Consider the following 22,357-nt stretch of genomic DNA (forward strand, 5'->3'; position numbering starts at 1 on the left):
TGCTTGGTCATTTCAAAGCACAGTTAAGAATCAAGCACACTGTTGTAGATCTGGAGTCACATGTAGGCCAGACCAAATAAGGTTGGCAAATTTCCTTCCCAAAAGGACATTGGTGAATCACATGGGTCATTATAACAATTGATGATAGTTTCACAGTCACCATTACTGAGACTAGCTTTCAAATTCCAGATTTTATTAATTCAATTTAAAATCCACTAGCTGCCATAGACCTTTGGATTGCCAGTTCGATGACATTACCACTACCCCACCACAGGTGCCTCTACCAATATGGCAGGCAGCACACTTTCAGCAGATGCACTGTATAAACCACTTCCTAGGCCATGGTACTTTCAAATTTTGTAGTAGTTCAACTTTTATACATTTTGTGAAGTACTTCACAAGCTTTTTTTTTTATTTGTTTCTGCAAAAGAACTGAAGAATCCAGCAGAAAAAAAATTAATTTCTGTAAAGACTACTATTGCTCAAGTTTGGTGAGAGTTCAGTTAATTTAACTTGAAGGTTTTAGTACCACCAAATATAGTGCCGAGATATTTGATAAAGCTGAAGGATAAACATTAGATTCATAATTTCATCAGTTTTAAATTTTATGACCCCAACTTGCACTCAAAATACACTGCCTATTTGATTTATAGGTAAGGACTGTTTCTGAAAGGAACATTAGTATTTTTATCAAAACACTGTATCCTGTATCTGTAATCAGCAAGAGAAAAGGAGCCAACATATTTAAAACTGTGTTAGGAAAACAGATGGTTAAAATAGGCAGCAGTAACGGTTCAGACCATTGCATGTCCACAAACCTTAATTTCTGTTGCCTGCTTTTCTGTCAAAATTTACTGTTATAAATTGCTACGGAAATACTTCCCATTTAAATCTTACTGTGATAACTGTTACAATGTAGTGAAGGCTCTGATGACAAGTGACATTGAAGAGAGTTTAAAAATTTGTATTCTTCAACTAACCATGGGTAGCCTATTAATATCTAAGTCTTGCAAGTGTCAGTCGCACCTTATAACAGTTCCTCAATAAACTTTGTTGATTTATCTTGAGTCATAGAGCAACAAAGTAGGACTGAAGAAATAGGGAAATACAATTCAAAAGTGAGGGAAGTGACTATAAAAGGACATCGAGCAACAACTAAGGACTTACCAAACAACTAATTCTGAATGACCAATTCAGAGGATATAGTAATAAGAGAAAAAAAATTGAACCAATTAAATCGCTCAAAGCACTACAAGAACACTTTATCCATAATTATTTTCCAGAGTAGCGGAAATTTTCGGTGTCCAATATGCAGTTTCAAATAAAATTTAAAAAACAAAACGACATATTTCATAACATAACTAAACATGCTAACTGAATTGTATTTGCGTCTTTTAATAATTTCATTAAAGCCCTGACTTCGAATAGATATTATTTCTTTGGTACCAATCATTTCTATACATTTTAAAACACATGTAGTTGGCTGTACGTCGCCAGGCATTTTGCTACTGCATAGTAGCAGCACGAATTTTTGATATACCTTGCCCTTCCAAGGTACTTTTGAGGGCTGAAAGTGACTGCTTTAGGCCCGTTATATGAGTTTGTGCGCAATGCAGCATGAAATGATCTGATCACGACAGCCATATCCCACAGGGTGTCTTTGATGCATCCTGTTTCAGCATCAAGCTTGCATGGTGAGAAAATGGCTTGGGCCCTATTTACGAGGTTGCCAATTAGATCAATCTTATAGCACGTGGAACTGTAAGAATCCCAACGCATGTACTGACCAGTAAAAGTAGGCTTGTAGTATATCATGGTAGAGAGCCCCCTGACAGATTTCTCAACTGGTACGTTAAGGAAAGGGAGTTCATTTGACTGCTCCATTTCAAAGGTGAATTTGAGTGCAGGATAGACGTAGCATCCACAAAAATGATGTCCCTTTACACTGTATCTTATCTATGATCGGTTCTGCAGAGCACAAATTGGCCAAACGGTTGGGTGAGTTGTTACAACCGGTTTTGAACAAGTTTTCCAGATACATGGTGAAGGATTCCTTCACTTTTGCGAAGACCATACAGGACTTGCATATTGGTAGTAATGCCCTGCCCATGTGCTAATCTGACATTGCCATCCTATTCACCAATGTTCCACTTAAGGAAGCCATAGATATTTGCGGTGCAGCACTACATCATGGTGAACTACACCTGCCACCATAGCATGAATCAGTATTCACTGAGATTATGAGCTCGACAACTCGAGCAGTTCAGTTCAGTTTTAATGACACCATATATGCCCAAATAGATGGCGGTGCCATGGGATCCACTCTAGGTCCAGTTCTCGCAAACACCTTTGTTGGGTTCCATGAGAAACTTGTCTTCAATGGCAAGACACCAAACCTCCTACCACATCCATAATTCCAATATGTGGATGATATTTTTGCTATATTTAAACCGTAGCAGCATGTTGTAATTTCCTTGCATGTCTTAATGGACCCCATCCTACACTCAAGTTCACCATTGAAATGGTGCAATCAAATGAACTCCCCTTCCTTAACGTACTAGTTGAGAAATGTGCCACAGTCTACCATAAAGCTGCATTCACTGGTCAATACATGCTTTGGGATTCTTACAGCTCCAAGCGCTATAAGATTGACCTTATTGACAACCTCAAATAGGACCCAAGCCATTTGCTCACCATGAAAGCTTGCTGCTGAAATAGGGCGCATCAAAGGCCTACTGCAGGATAATGGCTACCCTGATCAGGTCATTTCGTGCTGTATATTGTGCAAACTCATGAACGGGCATAAGGCCATCACTTTCAGCTCTGAAAAGTGCCCAGTCTACCTCAAGTTTACCCTGGAAAGGCAATGTATCTCAAAAATTCATGCTACTACTATGCAGAAGCAACATGAGTGGTATTCACCAACAAAGTAATGGAAGGGGTTGTCAACAGTATTATCGAGCGGCACTTGCATAGCAATAACCTACTCACTGATGCCCAGTTTGAGTTCTGCTAGGGCCACTCAGCTCCTGACCTCATTACAAACTTGGTTCCAACATGGACAAAAGAGCTGAACTCCCCAGGTGAGGTGAGAGTGACTGCCCTTGACATAAGGGCAGCATTCGACGGAGTGTGACATCAAGGAGCCCTAGGAAAACTGGAGTCCATGGGAATCAGGGGGAAAACTCTCCGCTGGTTGGAGTCATACCTAGCAAAAAGGAAGATGGTTGGGGTTGTTGCAGGTCAATCATTTCAGCTCCAGGACATCACTGCAGGAGTTCCTCAGGGTAGTATCCTAGGCCCAACCATCTTCAGCTGCTTCATCAATGATCTTCCTTCCATCATAAGGCCAGAAGTGGGGATGTTCACTGACGATGGCACAATGTTCAGCACCATTCGTGACTACTCAGATACTGAAGCAATACATGTGCAAATTCAGCAACACCTGGACAATATCCAGGCTTGAGTTGACAAGTAGCAAATAACATTCGCGCCACAAAAGTGTCAGGCAACGACCATCTCCAACAAGAGAGAATCCAACCATCGCCCCTCGATATTCAATGGCATTACCATCACTGAATCCCCCACTATCAATATCCTGGGGTCACCATTGACCAGAAACTGAACTGGACTAGCCATATAAATACTGTGGCTACAAGAGCAGGTCACAGGGTGGAATAGTGCGATGAGTAACCCACTTCCTGACTCCCCAAAGCCTATCCACTATCTACAAGGCACAAGTCAGGAGTGTGATGGAATACTCCCTACTTGCCTTGATGAATGCAGCTCCCACAACACTCGAAGCTTGACACCATCCAGGACAAAGCAGCCCGCTTGATTGGCACCACATCCACAAACATTCACTCCCTCCACCACCGATACACAGTAGCAGCAGTGTGTACTATCTACAAGATGCACTGCGGGAATTCACCAAGGTTCCTTCGACAGCACCTTCCAAATCCACAACCACTACCATCTAGAAGGACAAGGGCAGCAGATAGATGGGAATGCCACCACCTAGGACTTCCCATCCAAGTCACTCACCACCCTGACTTGGAAATATATCGCCATTACTTCACTGTCACTGGGTCAAAATCCTGGAGCTCCCTTCCTAACAGCAATATGAGAGTACCCACATCACGTGGACTGCAGCAGTTCAAGAAAGCAGCTAACCACCGCCTTCTCAAGGGCAACCAGGGATGGGATATAAATGCTGGCCCAGCCAGCAAAGCCTGCATCTCATGAATGAATAAAAAAAAATTCACCACCAACTGGATGCTGCTGTCAAGCCAAAAAGATATTTTGCCTGTCAAACAAATGAGTAATGTGGTATATGAATTTCAGTGCCAGTGTGATGCTATGTATGTGGGCCGTATGTCCCAAAGGCTGGCAGATCATATCAAACAGCATGTCTCTTCAGCTGTCCACACAGGCAAGGTACAGATCGTACCCAACCAGCCCATGCTTGTAAAACTCAAAAGAGTGTCCAACATTAGATGTGATTCCACGATTGAACAGTATTTGCTAAATAATCCTGAGTGCGCTAAAAATTATGCTGACAATCAATTTAAGGTTGTCAGTCAGGCTTGCAGTGTGACGCATTTGCGTGTACTGGAAGCTACATATATTAATAGACAGGATTCTGTTCTTTTCAGACAGAAAGAACATGTACACACATTGCGCCTGTTTCAGTTAAACAAAATAAGTGACAGCCATTCGCAGGTTCATTGCTCAGGGCAATACTTTGATCAGAGTCAAGCTGCCTGGTTTAAAATTTCAGACAATACTTGGCAGTTAACTGTCAATCACCATTAACTGGTGCATTCTCCATGGCAACGCCTCTACCAGAGTCAACTTTCCAACCAATCAGCCTCTCTTCTCATACAGTATAAAGTTGTTGCTTCCCCAGATATTGATATTCTTGCAATTGTCCTGATGAGTGCAAGACGAAAAGCTTCGACAAAATGCCTTTTATAGTTAATTTACTTTTTCCAAGATTACAAAGCAAACTGGAGACTGAATTCTCAAGCTTAATTTCAGGTAACTCTCTCATTAAAGAAAATTACCTGCTGCTTCTTTGCTATTACGAAATGAATTTTTCATCTCAGCCACACTGTGTCTGCTTATCAGCACCTGTAAGTTGGTTTGTCAACATTTAGAAAAGCAGAATAAGGCTGTTTATCATGAATGCATTTTCCTTTCCCAGTGCAGAAGTCCAATAATATTTAATGTAGTTTTTAACAACTGATTTAAGCCTGGAAGGAAGATAACTATTCTCAACTGATTACTGTCCATGTCAATCACAGAAAGATATCTCGTTGTGCATTTTGGCTTGGAATTCAGTTAAAATTATTTTCTTCAAAGAAAAATAATGGACTTAATGTATTCTAACATCAAACACAAAAACCATAGATAGGCTGACATTCAAATGTTTTATAAAGTAATTATGTTTATACATATATAAAAGCCATCTAAATCAGAAACTGCATCCTGTGCTCAATACAGGAGGGAGAGAGGTAATGGAGTGTGCGAGAACACAGGTTGTAAGAGTAAGACACAAAAACAGAAGCAAATGTAATTTAAGTAGCACCATTGACATTGTAACATGCCCCCAGGTGCTTGACAAGACAGTTGTATTACAGAATCTGACACCAAAGTACATTACAAATTACTAAAAGAACCCAATTCTTAGACCAAGTTGAGGAGTCTCTTAAAGGACAGGAGAAAATGAAAGGGGCAGAGAGATGTAGGGAAATTTCACAACTTAGGGAACCGGCAGCTGAAGGCAAGGCAACCAATGGTGCAGTGATTAAAATTCTAACACTTGAGAGGCCAGAATTAGAGCAGTGGAGATACCTGAGAGCTTGTGGGGCTGATTGTGACTACACATGGGGAACGTCGAGTCAATAGAGGGATTTAAAAACAAGGACGGGAATTTAAAAATCAAGGCATGCTTAAACAGAAGCCAAGATAGGCCGGAGGACAAAGGGAAATTGTGAACTGGACTCGTGAGAGAGAGCTCGAGAGAATGCGCCAAGAGGTGGGGCCAGAAGGAGAGTGAAAGGGTGGGGCCAGAAGGAGGGGGAAGGAGTGGAGACGGGAGGAGTGAGTAGAGGAGAGTTGATAGGAGGTGCGGGAATGAGAGGTAAAATGGAAATGAAGGAGTGCAAATGCAGGATTAAGCATGTTAAAAGAGGAGGAGGAGTGGGGGGAGGGGGGGGGGGGGAATAGTTCTAGGGATAAGAGATTTAAGTTACGAGAACAACCCCAGCTTCTACAGTCTTTCTCCTTAGCAAAGAGGTTGGAGATTTTTTTTTTAAAAAGAGGTGTTTAGAATCATAAAAGGTATTCAAAAAGAATTGTTCTCGAGAAACTTTTTCAATTTAAATATCAATTTAAACAGGTTGATAAAAAGGGCTAACAGCGTCCTAAGGAAGAGCATTTTACACACAATGATTATGATCTGGAATGTGTTGCCTGAGAGTGTGATGGAGGTAGATTGAATCAAAAGTGAACTGTATAAGAACCTGAAGTTTAAAGATGGGCAGAGATACAGGTAAAGGGCAGGATGTCAGACTCGCTACATTGCTCCTGCAGAGGCTCAATGATCCAAATGGTCTCCATCAGTATCATAATCATTCTAAGAATCATAATGGATTGGACCAATAGGACAGGAAATGAAAGGCGAAGAGAGAGATGTAAGAAAACACTGAAACCCACAGGGAGATGGAAAGGAAAACATATTTCTCTGTTATTTTGAAACAAATAATATTCTCTATTGTGAAATGATTTATCTAGTCCTTTAAAATAAAACCTTTTGTTTTCCTGTTCACCATCATGCCCCGCCCCCAACTCCACAAAGAGGCAGCCTGTCCACAAGTCTAATATCACCATTTTAGGGTAGGGTAAGTGAAAATTTCTGTCATTCCCCATCTTGACATGCTTTCCGGTACTTTAAACTGTGTCATTTAATCCAAAAGTCTTATATCTGACAGAACTTAAATGCATAAAATTTTTGCATTCCCAAGAATCCCATTTTCCTCTTCTCCAACGAGTAAAGTTCCGGAGCGCGCAATCTCTAACTCAGCTCTACAATTTTAGGAATCAGTCATATAGCTTTCCTCTGAACCCAATAACGAATTCAGAAGAAACTTTGTTACCCAGAGCATGGTTAGACTGTGGAACTTGAAACCACAAGTAGTAATTGAGGCGAATAACATGGATGTATTCAAGTGAAGGCTAGGTAAGTACATGAGGGAGCAAGGAACAGAACGATATACTGTTAAGACGTGAAGAAGTCGGGTGGAGGACACTGATATGGAGTTAAAAACGCCTGGACAGAATAATTGAGCTAAATGGTCTGTTGCCGAGTTATGCTTTATTTTATTCCAGATACAACCACACTAAAATGATACACAACTTCGACATCGCACTGTCTCAGAATAAGTCATACTCAGTTTAATAACCCATTTAATAATATTTTATTTGCTTTCATCACCACCCTGAACACTGAAGCCAACTGTTACCCACCAAAACCCCGAGGTCTCTTTCTGCTCTGTTAGCTCAAGCATATACCATTTACCATTTAATGTTAATGTCCCCTCTCTGATGTTGCAGCTTTAGTTATCATGTTGGACTTCATCTGTGACCTTTCTACCTACTAAACTGGTGTATCCAAATCTCTTTGGATTATTGTACTTTGGCCAATGCATTCATTTGGCGTAATCAACAAACACTGATATCTTATAAGTTATTACATCTTCTGATTCATTCACAAAAATTACCATAACAATAACTAATTTCAACCTCTGACTTCGTTGGCAACCAGTTTTGACTCTGGCATGTCTCTATCTTCCTCAGCTTTTGCTCACTACCTTTAACTCATACTTCAATGCAGCCTAATGTTTTGCTATCCATGCCATGGTGAATCAATTCTCAGCTTCCAAAGTTATTAGTTTGTGGCACAGTTTCAAATGACTTCCTGAAATCCAAGCAAAACAACAAAAACAGCTTGTATTTACGTAGCGCCTTCAATGTAATAAAAAATCTTAAGACGCTTCACAGGAGCGCTATAAAACAAAATTTGACGCAGAGCCACAAAAGTCACCCTTATCTCTCAGATATGCAACCTCATCAAAGCAAATCAGTAAATTTGTCAGAAAGTAAATCAGTAAATTTGTCAGATACTATCTGCCTATCTGATCAGACCCTGTAATTCAGCTGATGTTAACTAAAGCCAATTGACTGTTTTTTGGAGTGAAAAAAAGGTGCATGAAAATTCAAGAAGCTAAATCGAAGAGGGGCTACAGGAACAAGTATCAGAATGCTCACATGGATGGTCAAACACTGGTTTCAGAGTGATTAGTGGAAGTGCCCTGTGAAACATATATAATATCCATATGTCGTGGGGGTATTTATTTTCACCTTCAGTAGTTCAGGGATATGCTATTTCCCCAGAGTCAATCAAAACATATTTACTCTGCTGTCTCTGAGGGGATCACAAACTTTTTTCCAAATCCTGTTGGTGGCAAAGCAAACTCATGCCCACTTCTACATCCCTGCTGACCATGAGCATCAAAATGGGAACTCTGCCAATATATCTATTTCTATAGAGTACATTTTTGTTTTTCACACTTGCAAATTTCTGTGCTTGCTCAAACTTCACAATCACAACCTTTTATTTATTCGTTCACGGGACCTGGGCATTGCTGACAAGGCTAGCATTTACTGCCCTTTCCTAATTGCCCTCGAGGTGGTGTTGGTGGCCTCTTCTTGAACTGCTACAGTCCATGTAGTGTAGGTACCTCCACAGTGCTGTTAGGAAGGGAGTTTCAGAATTTTGACCCAGCGACAGAGAAGGAGCAACGATATAGTTTCAAGTCAGGCTTGGAGGGGAACTTGTAGGTGGTGGTGTTCCCATGTGGCTGCTGCCCTAGTCATTCTGGGTGGTAGAGATTGCAGGTTTATACAGTGCTGTCAAAGAAGCCTTGCTGAATTGCTGCAGTACATCTTGTAGATTGAACACGCTGCCACCTCTGATGGATTGGTGAGTTACAGGCACAGATTGGCACGTGGAAGCATGATGCCCTGGCGATAAGAAACCTGGCTCAAAGGGCAGGATCGGGTGTTAATTATTTTTTTTATTAATTCATGGGACAGGGCTTCACTGGCTGGGCCAGCATTTATCACCCATTTATTTCTTCAACTTAGCCAATTCCTTGATACAAGGTGTTCAGGAAAGATAGGAAAGGAAGAAAAGTGGGAGGGATGGTGGTATTTATTAAGGAAAGCATTGGTATGCTGGAGAAAGAGGACATTGCAGAGAGGTCAAGGGCAGAATCTATTTAGCTAGAGTTAAGGAACAAAAAAAGGTGCAATTACATCACTCATTCTAGTCCACAGTTCACCAACTAGTGGGAAGAATGTAGAGGACAAGAAAATTACAGAGAGGAGCAAAATTATAGAGTGGTTATAATGGGGGGCTTTAGTTATCCCAGTATAGACTGGGCTAATAGTGTAAAGGGCAGAGGGAGACAAGAGTTCCCAGGGTGTGTTCAGGAAAATTTTCCACAGCAATATGTGGCCAGTCTAACAAGAAAGAAGGCACTACTAGACCTGGGAAGAGTGAATCCAGCACCAGTATGAGAACATTTGGGAGACAATGATCATTGTGTCATTGGTTCAAGTTGACTCCAGAAAAGAACAAAGAAAAATCCAGAGTAATAACGGGGAGGGGTGAGAGTGGAAGCTAACTTCAATGGACTAACAACAGATCTGAGCCAAATGAATTGGAGTCAAATGTTGACAGGAAAAATGGTAACTGAACAACAATGGGCTACCTTCAAAGAAGTGATAGCGTGGGCAGAGTGAAGGTATATTCCCCCGAAAGAGAATGTTTTTTTTAAAAATTCATTTATGGGATGGGGACGCCGCTGGCTAGGCCAGCATTTATTTCCCATCCGTAATTGCCTTTGACAAGCTGGTGGTGAGCTGTCTTCTTGAAGCGCTGCAGTCCATTTGGTGCAGGTACACCAACAGTGCTGTTAGTGAGGAGGTTCCAGGGTTTTGATTCAAGATAGTGAAGGAACGGCAATATATTTCCAAGTTAGGATCATGAATGGCTTGGAGGGGATCTTCCAGGTTGTGGTGCTCCAATGAATCTGCTGCCCTTGTACTTCTAGATGGTAGCAGTTGTGGGTTTGAAAGGTGCTGTCTAAAGGGCCTTGTTGAGTTCCTGCAGTGCATCTTGCAGATAATACACACAGCTGCCATTGTGCATCGGTAGCGGAGGGAGTGAATGTTTGTGGATGGGCTGCCAATCGAACAGGCTGCTTTGACCTGGGTGGTGTCAAGCTTCTTGAGTGTTGTTGGAGCTATCAGGCAAGTGGAGAGTGTTCCTTCACACTCCTGACTTCTGCCTTGTAGATGGTGGACAGGCTTTGAGGGATCAGGAGGCGAGTCACTCTCCCAGGATTCCTAGCTTTTGACCTGCTCTTGTAGCCACAGTATTTATATGGCTAATCCAGTTCAGTTTCTAGTCAATGGTAACCCCCATGTTGATAGTCGGGTGTTCAGCAATGGTAATGCCATTGAATGTCAATGGGAGATGGTTAGAGAAAACTGGATAACAAAAAGAGAGATAAATTAAGATAAAGAAGAAAAGCTGTGCCTAAAACAGATATAAGGTAGAAAATAAATTTGAGAACCTGGCTGAATATAGGTTCAGAGGGGATGTGGAAAAACAAATTAAAGAAGCGAAGAGGGAGTATGAAGAGACAGGCAGCTAACATAAAAGGGAATTCCAAACTCTTCCAAAAGCATATAATTAGTGAAAGGGTGGTAAGAGGAGGGGTAGGGCCAATTAGGGGCAAAAAAGGGATTTACAGATGGAGGCAGGGAGCATAACTGAGGTAAAGTAATACTTTGTCTCTGTCTTTAGCAAGGAAGGAAGGAAGGAGGAGGCAATTCAGACAGTAGAAAGATTTAAAATTGATAAGGAGGTGGATAGCCTATCTGCACTAAACTTGATAAGGCACCAGGATCGGATGAGATGCATCCAAGGATACTGAGGGAAGTGAGAATGGAAATTGCAGAGGCACTAGCCATATATTTTAGTCTTCTTTGGACTCTGTCAGAGGATTGGAGAATTACGAATGTTACACCTTTGTTCAAAAGAAGGGTGTAAAGATAAGCCCAGCAAGTACAGGACAGTCAGCTTAACTTCAGTTGTGGGGCAACGTCTAGAAACAATAATTTGGGACAAAATTAATTGTCATGTGGACAAACACATGTTAATTAAGGGAAGCCAGTATGGATTTCTTGAGGGGAAATCGTGTTTAACTAACTTGGAGTATTTTTTGAGGAGGTAACAAAAAAGGTTGATGAGGGTAATGCTGTTGATATGGTATACATGGACTTCCAAAAAACACTTGGTACAGTGCCACACAACAGACTTTTGAGCAAAGTTATAGCTCATAGAATAAAAGGGACAGTAGGAGCATGGATATGAAATTGGGTGAATGGCAGAAGCCAGGGAGTGGTGATTAACGGATGTATTGCAGGCTGGAGGAAGGTTTGTAGTGGAGCTCCCCAACAGTCAGTGTTTGAACCCTTGCTTTGTCTGATATATATTAATCACCTATTCTTGGTGTACAGGGCACAATTTCAAAATTTGCAGATGATACAAAACTTGGCAGGCGTTGCAAACTATGAGAAGGATAGTGTGGAACTTCAGGAACATAGGCAATTGGTGGAATGACAAAGGTGGCAGATAAAGTTCTTTGCAGAGAAATGCAAGGTGATTCATCTTCGTAACGAGAACATGGAAAAGCATAATAAAAGGGCACAATTCTAAAAGGGGGTGCAGCAGCACATGGACCTGGGTGTAAATGTGCATTATTCACTGGCAGGACAGGTTGAGACTACTGTTAGTAAAGTATCTAAGGCTCTATTAATAGGAGCGTGGTATATAAGAGCATGGAGATTATGTTGAACTTGCATAAAACACTAGTTCAGCCTCAGTTGGGGTATTGTATTCATAGAAACATAGAAGCTAGGAGGAGTAGGCCATTCAGCCCTTCAAGCCTACTCCACCATTCAGTATGATCATGGCTGATCATCCAACTCAATAGCCTGCTTTCTCCCCATACCCTTTGATCCCTTTCACCCCAAGAGCTATATCTAATTCCTTCTTGAAAACATACAATGTTTTGGTCTCAACTACTTTCTCTGGTAATGAATTCCACAGGCTCACCACTGGGTGAAGAAATTTCTCCTCAACTCAGTCCTAATGGTCTACCCCATATCCTCAGACTGTGACCCCTGATTCTGGACTCTCCCACCATCAGGAACATCCTTCCTGCATCGATCCAGTCTAGTTCTGTTAGAATTTTATAGGTTTCTATAAGACCCCCCCTCATTCTTCTGAACTCCAGCGAATATAATCCTAATCGACTCAATCTCTCCTCATATGTCAGTCCCGCCATTCCAGGAATCAGTCGGGTAAACCTTCAAAGCACTTCCTCTACAGCAAGTACATCCTTCCTCAGATAACTGCACACAATATTCCAGGTGTGGTCTTACCAAGACCCTACAGAATTACAGCAAGACATCCCTGTTCCTGTACTCAAACCCTCTGGCTTTGAAGGCCAACATACCATTTGCCTTCTTTACCGCCTGCTGCACCTGCATGCTTACCTTCAGCGACTGGTGTACAAGGACACTCAGGTCTCGTTGCACATTCCCCTCTCTCAATTTATAGCCATTCAAATAATAATGACTTCCTGTTTTTGCTACCAAAATGGATAATCTCACATTTATCCACATTATACTGCATCTGCCATGCATTTGCCCACTCACTCGGCTTGTCCAAATCACACTGAAGCATCTCTGCATCCTCTTCACAGCTCACCCTCCCACCCAGCTTTGTGTCATCTGCAAATTTGGAGATATTACATTTAATTCCCTGATCTAAATCATTAATATATATTGTGAATAACTGGAGTCCCAGCTACGATCCCTGCGGTATCCCACTAATCACTGCCTGCCATTTGGAAAAAGACCCGTTTATTCCTACTCTTTGTTTCCTGTCTGACAACCAGTTTTCTATCCATCTCAATACACTACCCCCAATCCCATGCGCTTTAATTTTACACGCCAATCTCTTTTGTTGGACTTTGTCAAAAGCCTTCTGAAAGTCCAAATAAACCACATTCACTCTACTAGTTACATCCTCGAAAAATTCCAGTGGATTTGTCAAGCATGATTTCCCTTTCTTAAATCCATGCTGACTCTGTCCAATTTGGCCACTGTTTTCCAAGTGCTCAGCTATTAAATCTTTTATAATGGACTCTAGAACTTTCCCCACTACCGACTTCAGGCTGACAGGTCTATAATCCTCTGTTTTCTCTCTGCCTCCCTTTTTAAAATAGTGGGGTTACATTAGCTACCCTCCAATCTGTAGGAACTCTTCCAGAGTCTACAGAATCTCGGAAGATGACCACCAATGCATCCACTATTTCTAGGGCCACTTCCGTAAGTACTCTGGGATGCAGATTATCAGCCCCGAGGATTTATCGGCCTTCAATCCCAACAATTTCCCCAACATCATTTCCCTACTAATACTGATTTCTTTCCGTTCCTCCCTCTCACTAAATCCTGTGTTCCCCAACATTTCTGGTAAGTTATTCATGTCCTCCTTTGTGAAGACAGAACCAAAGTATGTATTTAGTTGGTCAGCCATTTCTTTGTTCCCCATTATATATTCCCCTGTTTCTGGCTATAAGGGACCTACATTTGTCTTCACCAATCTTTTTCTCTTCACATACCTATAGAAACTTTTACAGTCAGTTTTTATGTTCCCTGCAAGCTTACTCTCGTACTCTTATTTTCCCTTTCTTAATTAATCCCTTAGTCCTCCTTTGCTGAATTCTAAAGTGCTCCCAATCCTCAGGTCTATTTTTTCTGGCCAATTTGTATTCCTCTTCCTTGCATCTAATCCTATCTCTAATTTCTCTTGTAAGCCATGGTTTGGCCACCTTTTCTGTTTTACTTTTGCGCCAGACAGGAATAAATAATTATGAAAAATAAAAACAAAAAACCGCGGATGCTGGAAATCCAAAACAAAAACAGAATTACCTGGAAAAACTCAGGTCTGGCAGCATCGGCAGAGAAGAATTGACATTTCAAGTCCTCATGACCTCATTAGTTCTGCTGAAGGGTCATGAGGACTCGAAACGTCAACTCTTTTTTTCTCCGCCGATGCTGCCAGACCTGCTGAGTTTTTCCAGGTAATTCTGTTTGTGTTTAGGAATAAACAATTGTTGCAGTTCACCCATGCGCTCTTTGAATGTTTGCCATTACCTATCCATCATCATCGCTTCAAGTAATGTTTCCCAATCCATCATAGCCAACTCGTGCCTCATAACATCGTAGTTTCCTCTATTTAGATTCAGGACCCAAGTCTCAGAATCAACTTCATCACTCTCCATCTTGATGAAGAATTCTATCACATTATGGTTGCTCATCCCCAAGGGGCCTCGCACAACTAGATTGCCAATTATTCCTTTCTCATTACACAATACCCAGTCAAGGATGGCCTGTTCTCTCATTGGTTCCTCAATGTATTGGTCCAGAAAAACATTCCATATACACTCCAGGAATTCCTCCTCTATGGTATTTTTACTAATTTGATTTGCCCTATCTATATGCATATTAAAGTCACCCGTAATTACAGATGTTCCTTTATTGCATGCATCTCTAATTTCCTATTTAATGCCATTCCCATCATCACCACTACAGTTTGGAGGTCCATAAACAACCCCCATTAAAGTTTTCTGCCCCTTAGTGTTTCTCAGCTCTACCCATACAGATTCCACATTGTCGGAGCTAATATCTTGGCTCACTATTGCGTTAATTTCCTTTTTAACCAGCAATGCAACTCCACCACCCTTTCCTTTTTGTCTGTCCTTCCTAAATACCGAATACCCCTGGATGTTCAGTTCCATCCCTGGTCACCCTACAGCCATGTCTCCGTAATCCTGACTGTATCATACCTGTTTACATCTATTTGCGCGGTTAATTCATCCACTTTATTGCGAATGCTCCTCGCGTTAAGGCTCAAAACCTTAAAGCCTTAAGGCTTGTCTTTTTAACATTACTTGTCCCGTTCCCACAATTTTCTTGGCCTTAATTTCTCTATCACTTTTCTTATTTCGCTTTCTGTCTTTCGTTCTTGTCTTTGATTCCCTTTCCTCAGACTCTTTGCATAGGTTCCCATCCCCCTGCCATTTTAGTTTAAACCCTCCCCAACCACTCTAGCAAATGTTTCCCCTAAGACATCAGTCCCGGTCCTGCCAAGGTGTAACCCGTCCAGTTTGTACCGGTCGCACCTCCCCCAGAACCGGTCCCAATGCCCCACGAATCTGAAATCCTCCCCTTCACACCATCTCTTCAGCCACATATTCATCCGATATATCCTGCTATTTCTACCCTGACTGGCATGTGGCACTGGTAATAATCCTGAGATCACTACCTTTGAGGTCCTACTTTTCAACTTACGTCCTAACTCCCTATATTCTGTTTTTAGGACCTCATCCCTTTTTTTTTACCTATGTTGTTTGTACCAATGTGTACACGACCACTGGCTACTCACCCTCCCCCTTCAGAATGTCCTCTAGCCGCTCTGAGACGTCCTTGACCCGAGCACCAGGGAGGTAACAGACCATCCTGGAGTCTCGTTTGTGGCCACAGAAACGCCTATCTATTCGCCTTACAATTGAATCCTCTATAACTATTGCATTTCCACACTTTTTACTCCTCCCTTGTGCAGCAGAGCCAACCACGGTGCAACAAATTTAGCTGTTGCTGCTTTCTCCTGCGAGGCCATTTCCACCCCCCCCAACAGTATCCAAAGCGGTATATCTGTTTTGCAGGGGAATAGCCACAGGACATTCCTGCACTGCCTGCCTAGTCCTCTTGCTTTGCCTGGTGGTCACCCATTCCCTTCCTGCCTCTGGACTCTTAGCCTGTGGTGTGACCACTTCTCTATACATGCCATCCACGGTACTCTCCACCTCGCGGATGCTCCACATTGTCCAAAGCTGCCGTTCCAGCTCCAAACCCAGACTTCCAGGAGCTGCAGCTGGAGACATTTCCTACACACATGCTGGCCCCGAACGCTGGAAATGTGCCCAGCTTCCCACGTAGAGCAGGAGGAGCACACCACGGCTTTGAGCTTTTCTGCCATGACTTACCCTTTTAAATTAAATTAAGCCTTTTGGAAGATACTTAATATCAATTACCTCTGGGCCTCCTTCCCTGCTCCTCGCTGTTACAGAATAAAGCCCCTACAAACGATGAACCACAAAATAAGACCTTAAAAACTATAAACAATAAAAGTAGTAAATGCTTACCCAGCCGTACTCACGGTACTCAAAGGATCACCTTGTTCCCTCCTCACCGGCTCCTCTCCCGGCTCCTCTCCAACTCCCGGCTCCTCTCCAACTCCCGGCTCCTCTCCAACTCCCGGCTCCTCTCCAACTCCCGGCTCCTCTCCAACTCCCGGCTCCTCTCCAACTCCCGGCTCCTCTCCAACTCCCGGCTCCTCTCCAACTCCCGGCTCCTCTCCAACTCCCGGCTCCTCTCCAACTCCCGGCTCCTCTCCAACTCCCGGCTCCTCTCCAACTCCCGGCTCCTCTCCAACTCCCGGCTCCTCTCCAACTCCCGGCTCCTCTCCAACTCCCGGCTCCTCTCCAACTCCCGGCTCCTCTCCAACTCCCGGCTCCTCTCCAACTCCCGGCTCCTCTCCAACTCCCGGCTCCTCTCCAACTCCCGGCTCCTCTCCAACTCCCGGCTCCTCTCCAACTCCCGGCTCCTCTCCAACTCCCGGCTCCTCTCCAACTCCCGGCTCCTCTCCAACTCCCGGCTCCTCTCCAACTCCCGGCTCCTCTCCAACTCCCGGCTCCTCTCCAACTCCCGGCTCCTCTCCAACTCCCGGCTCCTCTCCAACTCCCGGCTCCTCTCCAACTCCCGGCTCCTCTCCAACTCCCGGCTCCTCTCCAACTCCCGGCTCCTCTCCAACTCCCGGCTCCTCTCCAACTCCCGGCTCCTCTCCAACTCCCGGCTCCTCTCCAACTCCCGGCTCCTCTCCAACTCCCGGCTCCTCTCCAACTCCCGGCTCCTCTCCAACTCCCGGCTCCTCTCCAACTCCCGGCTCCTCTCCAACTCCCGGCTCCTCTCCAACTCCCGGCTCCTCTCCAACTCCCGGCTCCTCTCCAACTCCCGGCTCCTCTCCAACTCCCGGCTCCTCTTCCTGCTCCCCATCTCTTGGCTCCTCTCGCGCTCCTCTTCAACTCCCAGCTCCTGTAGGTGCTGCTGACTGCCTGTCCCAGAGTCTTCCTCTCACTCTCTCCTCTAGGTGCTGCTGACTGCCTGTCCCAGAGTTCTCCCCTCGCTCTCTCCTCTAGGTGCTGCTGACTGTCTGTCCCAGAATCCTCCTCTCGCACTCTCCTCAGTTCTGGGAGCCACACTTTAGGAAGGACATTAAGGCATTGGAGAGAGTGCAGAAGAGATTCATAATAACAGTTCCAGGGATAAGGGATTTCAGTTTTCAAGACAGCCTGGAGAGGTTAGTACTGTTTTGCTTGGAAAAGGGAAGGCTGAAAGGAGATTGAATAAAGGTACTCTTGCTCCAATTGGTGTTCAACATGGAGGAGTACTATTTCTTAAGCTGATGGAGGGCAGTAGGGGGTAATCCACAGGAGGTTTCCTTGCCCATGCTTGCCATGATGCCATGAGAGTTCATGGAGTCCAGAGTCAATGTTGAGGACTCCCAGGGCAATTCCCTGCCTACTGCATTCCACTGTGCCACCACCTCTGCTGGGTCTGTCCTGTCAGTGGGACAAGACATTCCCAGGGAAGGTGGTGTCTGGGACAATATCTGTAAGGCTTGATTCTTTGAGTATGACTACGTCAGGTTGTTGCTTGATTAGTCTGAAGGACAGCTCCTTAAATTTTGGCACAAGACCACAGATGATAGTGAGGAGAACTTTCCAGAGTCGACAGGGCCGTGTTTAACATTCTTGTTTCTGGTGCCTAGGTCGATGTTGGGCGGTCCACCTTTGTAGTGGTTCAATACAACTGAGTGGTTTGCAAGGCTATTTCCGGGGGCATTTAAGAGTCAACCACATTGCTGGGTCTGGAGTCAAACGTAGACCAGACCAGATAAGGACGGCAGGTTTCCTTCCCTAAAGGAAATTAGTGAACCAGTGGGTTTTTTTCAACAATAAACAATGGTTTTATGGTCACTATTATTGACACTAGCTTTTAATTCCAGATTTTATTAATTTAAATTCTACCAGCTGCTGTGGTGAGGTTTGAACCAGCATCCCGAGATCATTAGCCTGAGCCTCTAGATTACTAGTCAGTGACATTACCACTACGCAACCTGAAAGTACAACTGAATATACTAAACAACAAAAATCCACATTTTTTTTTAAATTTCCAGTCAAAAATCAACAGCATGCACAAAAGTGAGGTGTAGAAGGGCAAGTAACTAAACAACTCCAAAGAGTTTCCAAAAGCTACTTCAGATGGCACGTTGCTTTCTCCACAAAGGTGAGGACTTAAAGTTTCCACGATAACAGACCTAACAAAATTACAAAACATGATAAGGATTAAACATATTTATAGAGATTTATTTTCTGAATTCAAAATGCCTCCAACAATGATTTCTATCTTAGGTCTATGCCAAGTTCAGGAGCCCCAGTCTTCAGTTCATAGGATCTTAGAGTCATCATTCTCACTGTTGGTTTATAGTCCAAAACAGCAACCTATTAGACCACACCCAGTAACAAGATTAATAGCCAGTAATTTATTTTGGGTGCTGTAGGTTGAAGGTTAAATATTACCAATGACACCAGAAATCTATGCTTTTTTCAAAATGTGTCGTGGAATCTTTTATAAATCGACCCTAGTAGACAGACTTGACCACAGCTCAACATCTCATCTGAAAGATGGCAACCACAATAATGCAGCATTCCCTCAATACAGAATGTCAGCCTAGATCATGTGCTCAAATCCTGGAATGAGCCTTCTAGCTGACAAAATGTTACCATTGAGTCAAACTGATAATGTACAGAATGGAAAATAATTCTCAGTTTTCAAATTTACTTGGCTGCAGATGAAACCATTGTGCATTTCATACTAGTACATAAGCAATTTCCTTTTAGTTTATTAAAGAATTTTTACTCATAAGGAGATACATTGATAGTCATTGTAACAGACTTCGAGCCTTTGAAGATTTTTGTTTAAATTGCACTGAGGTCATTAAAAAAAAAATGATTTAAGGCAGAAGCACAAAAGAACAGAAGAGCTTGCAAAGAATTGATGACTTTTCTTTGCATCACCTCAAATTTGCTTTCAAATCCACCACCATAATAGCTGGATAGGGTGAGTAAGGTTTTCTTTTGATAGTGGGCTTCCGTTGGTTCACAAATGGTGGCTCTTCTCTGTCCTCCTCTCACTGGTAAGAGTGGTACAAGTTTCGAGCTTGGTACTCTAGCTCTGATTGATAGAAGACTGCCCTAACCTAAGTCCAGTTAAGTTTCCTATTATTTCCTTATTTAGTTTCCATTACACAGTTGCTTAAGTAATTGTTGCTTTACGTTTCTATTATCAACGGACAACAGTAACCAGTAAATTTGCTTTATTATGTTATCTCAACCTAACTTGTCACACAAAAGTATTCCTGACCAGAAGTAGAAATCCTACCAGTCCACTGACCACCCACACACTTGAGAGCCCAGACACAGACAAGTGGAACAAGTCATGAGGCAAGGCAACCAAAGTTTCACAATAACCAGATGCATTTCTGAAGGGGAAAGGATGAATTGATGGTGTGGATGGAGATTAGCCAAAAGAGATGAGAACTTATTGAACTAAGTGTCTTTTCCTTATTCCTATAATTTATGTTATTTACTTTAAGCAAAACATTATCTATTAAAAAAAAAGTAAATTTAGATTCACTTAATAAAATAAACCTTACTCCATCACAAAAAACAGAGTGCCAATACTTATATACCATGAATGTGACTCACCATCCTGTCCAAGGTGGAGTGGAGCAATTTTAAAGAACTAAATATAAGCAAATGCCCTATTCCTACTGCAATCTTGGCCTCCAATTAATAAATTGCAAAACAAGAGGAGCGTGAAACTTCAGAAACCAAGAAAGGGTTTTCACAATTCTTACATTCTGCACGAAATAAAAGTATATTGTTACAAACATCTCAATGGGTTGGATTTTGCAGTCGGAAGCACTCACCACTGACTTTCAAGAATGTTGCCCGCAAAGATCGAACAATCTCTGTAGTCTCTCAATGACAATTTAAACCTGATGGCAAGGGAATCTCCAGGCAACAGCAACAATAATATCAGCCAGCAGGACAAGCAGCCAATCACATTGAAGTATTCTCAGAAAGCAAACCAAGAAGTTAAAAGCACTTTATATTTCACCTTTAATATCAATTTTCAGATAGTGTAATAAATGATGATTAACTTGCGCCTAAATTCAAAAAATCAATATAGACAATTATTTTTAAAATTAAAAGTGTGGTTTAAAAATCATAATGGAGAAATATGACATCCCACAAACATAAAATCAACTTTTCAAAGACAGCGAGGGTGTTTAGAAGTAGTTATAAAGTCAGCATACTGTTAAAAATACAATTACCCAAGACTGACAAGGCCTCCTGAACCTGATGGTCTGCATCCTAGCATCTTAAAGGAAGTGACTGCAGAGATAGTAGATGCATTGGTTACAACCTTCCAAAATTCCCTGGATATTCAAAGTCCCAGTGGATTGGAAAACTGCAAACATAACATTACCATTCAAGGATGGATGGAGACAGAAAGCAGTATACTATAAGCCAGTTATTCTAACATCTGTCATTGGGAAAACGCTAAAATTTATTATTAAGGAGGTTGTAGAAGGACATTTGGAAAATCATTAATCAGTACAGTCAACATGGTTTAGTGAAAATCCTTGACAAATTTATTAGAGCTCTTTGAGGATGTACAAGCAGGGTGGAATAAGGGGAACCAGTAAATTTAGTGTCTTTGGATTTCCAAAAAGCATTCAATAAGGTGCCACATAAAAGGTTACTACACAAAATAAGACTGGATCAAGGGACTGATTGCATTGTAGCCAAATCTGATGATACAAAGATAGGTAGGAAAGCACTTTGTGAGGAGGATAAAGAGTTTGCAAATGAATACAGATAGGTTAAGTCGATGGGCAATAATTTGGCAGATGGAATATAATATGGGAAAATGTGAGGATGTTCATTTTGGCAGAAAGAATAGAAAATCAGAACATTCATTAAATGGAGAGAGACTGCAGGATGCTGCAACACGGAGGGGTCTGGAGTCCTTGTACATGAATCACAAAAAAGTTAGCATGCAGGCACAGCAAGTAATTAGGAAGGCAAATGAAATGTTGGCCTTTATTGCAAAGGGAGTGGAGTATAAAAGTAGGAAAGTCTTGCTACAATTGTACAGCGTATTGGTGAAACTGTACCTGGAGTACTGTGTACAGTTTTGTTCTCCATACTTGAGATATATTTGCACTGGACACAGTTCAGAGAAGGTTCACTAAGTTGATTCCTGGAACGAAGGGGTGGTCTTATCAGGAAAGGTTGAACAGGTTGGGCCTATACTCATTGGAGTTCAGAAGAATGAGAGATGATCTTATTGAAACATAGAAGATTCTTAGAGGGCTTGACAGGGTAGACGCTGAGAGGATGTTTCCTCTAGAACTAGGGGGCACAGTTTAAAAATAAGGGATCTTCCAGTTAAGTTGAAGATGAAGGAATTTCTTCTCTCAGAAGGTTGTTAGTCCATGGACTTCTCTTCCAAAGCGAGCAGTGGAGGCTGGGTCAATGAATATATTTAGGCTGAGTTAGACAGATTTTTGATCAACAAGGGAGTCAAGGGGGGCAAGCAAGAAAGTGCATTTAAGGTCACAATTAGATCACCCATGATCTTATTGAATGACGGAGCAGGCCCAATAACCTATCCCTATTTCTTATGATCTGATGATGATCTTTCCATTAATTGTAATCTGGATGTGCCCAAATCCCTGACAGCAACTTTTGGATTTCCATGTTATTCTGCAAACATGCAGAATCTCAAAGCTGCTTCAAGTTTCCCTGGAGTACTGAAGGCATATGTTGACAGTTTCATATCATTACCACCTCAAAGTCCAGGTCATTGGGCTCATTGTACACCATTGTCCATTGTGCCTGACACAAGTCCAAAGTCTGCAGCAACTTGCATGCATCAAGGCAACAGCTATCTATCT

The 22,357-nt window shown here is 42.4% G+C and overlaps 1 protein-coding gene across 11 annotated transcripts in view; it reads right to left on the reverse strand.

Moving 5' to 3' along the window:
* mllt10 (MLLT10 histone lysine methyltransferase DOT1L cofactor) overlaps nucleotides 1-22,357 on the reverse strand; it is a 319,789-nt gene that overhangs the window by 250,706 nt on the left and 46,726 nt on the right. The window contains exon 1 of one of the 11 annotated variants that reach the window (XM_041185202.1): nucleotides 16,413-16,431. The exons of the other annotated variants lie outside the window; for them this stretch is intronic. The gene's annotated coding sequence lies outside the window, so the exon portion shown is untranslated. Of the gene's footprint in view, nucleotides 1-16,412; nucleotides 16,432-22,357 lie in introns of those variants that run through there. 11 annotated transcript variants of the gene reach the window in all.

This window comes from Carcharodon carcharias, chromosome 3 (assembly GCF_017639515.1).
Source record: "Carcharodon carcharias isolate sCarCar2 chromosome 3, sCarCar2.pri, whole genome shotgun sequence".
Classification (NCBI taxonomy): Eukaryota; Metazoa; Chordata; class Chondrichthyes; order Lamniformes; family Lamnidae; genus Carcharodon; species Carcharodon carcharias.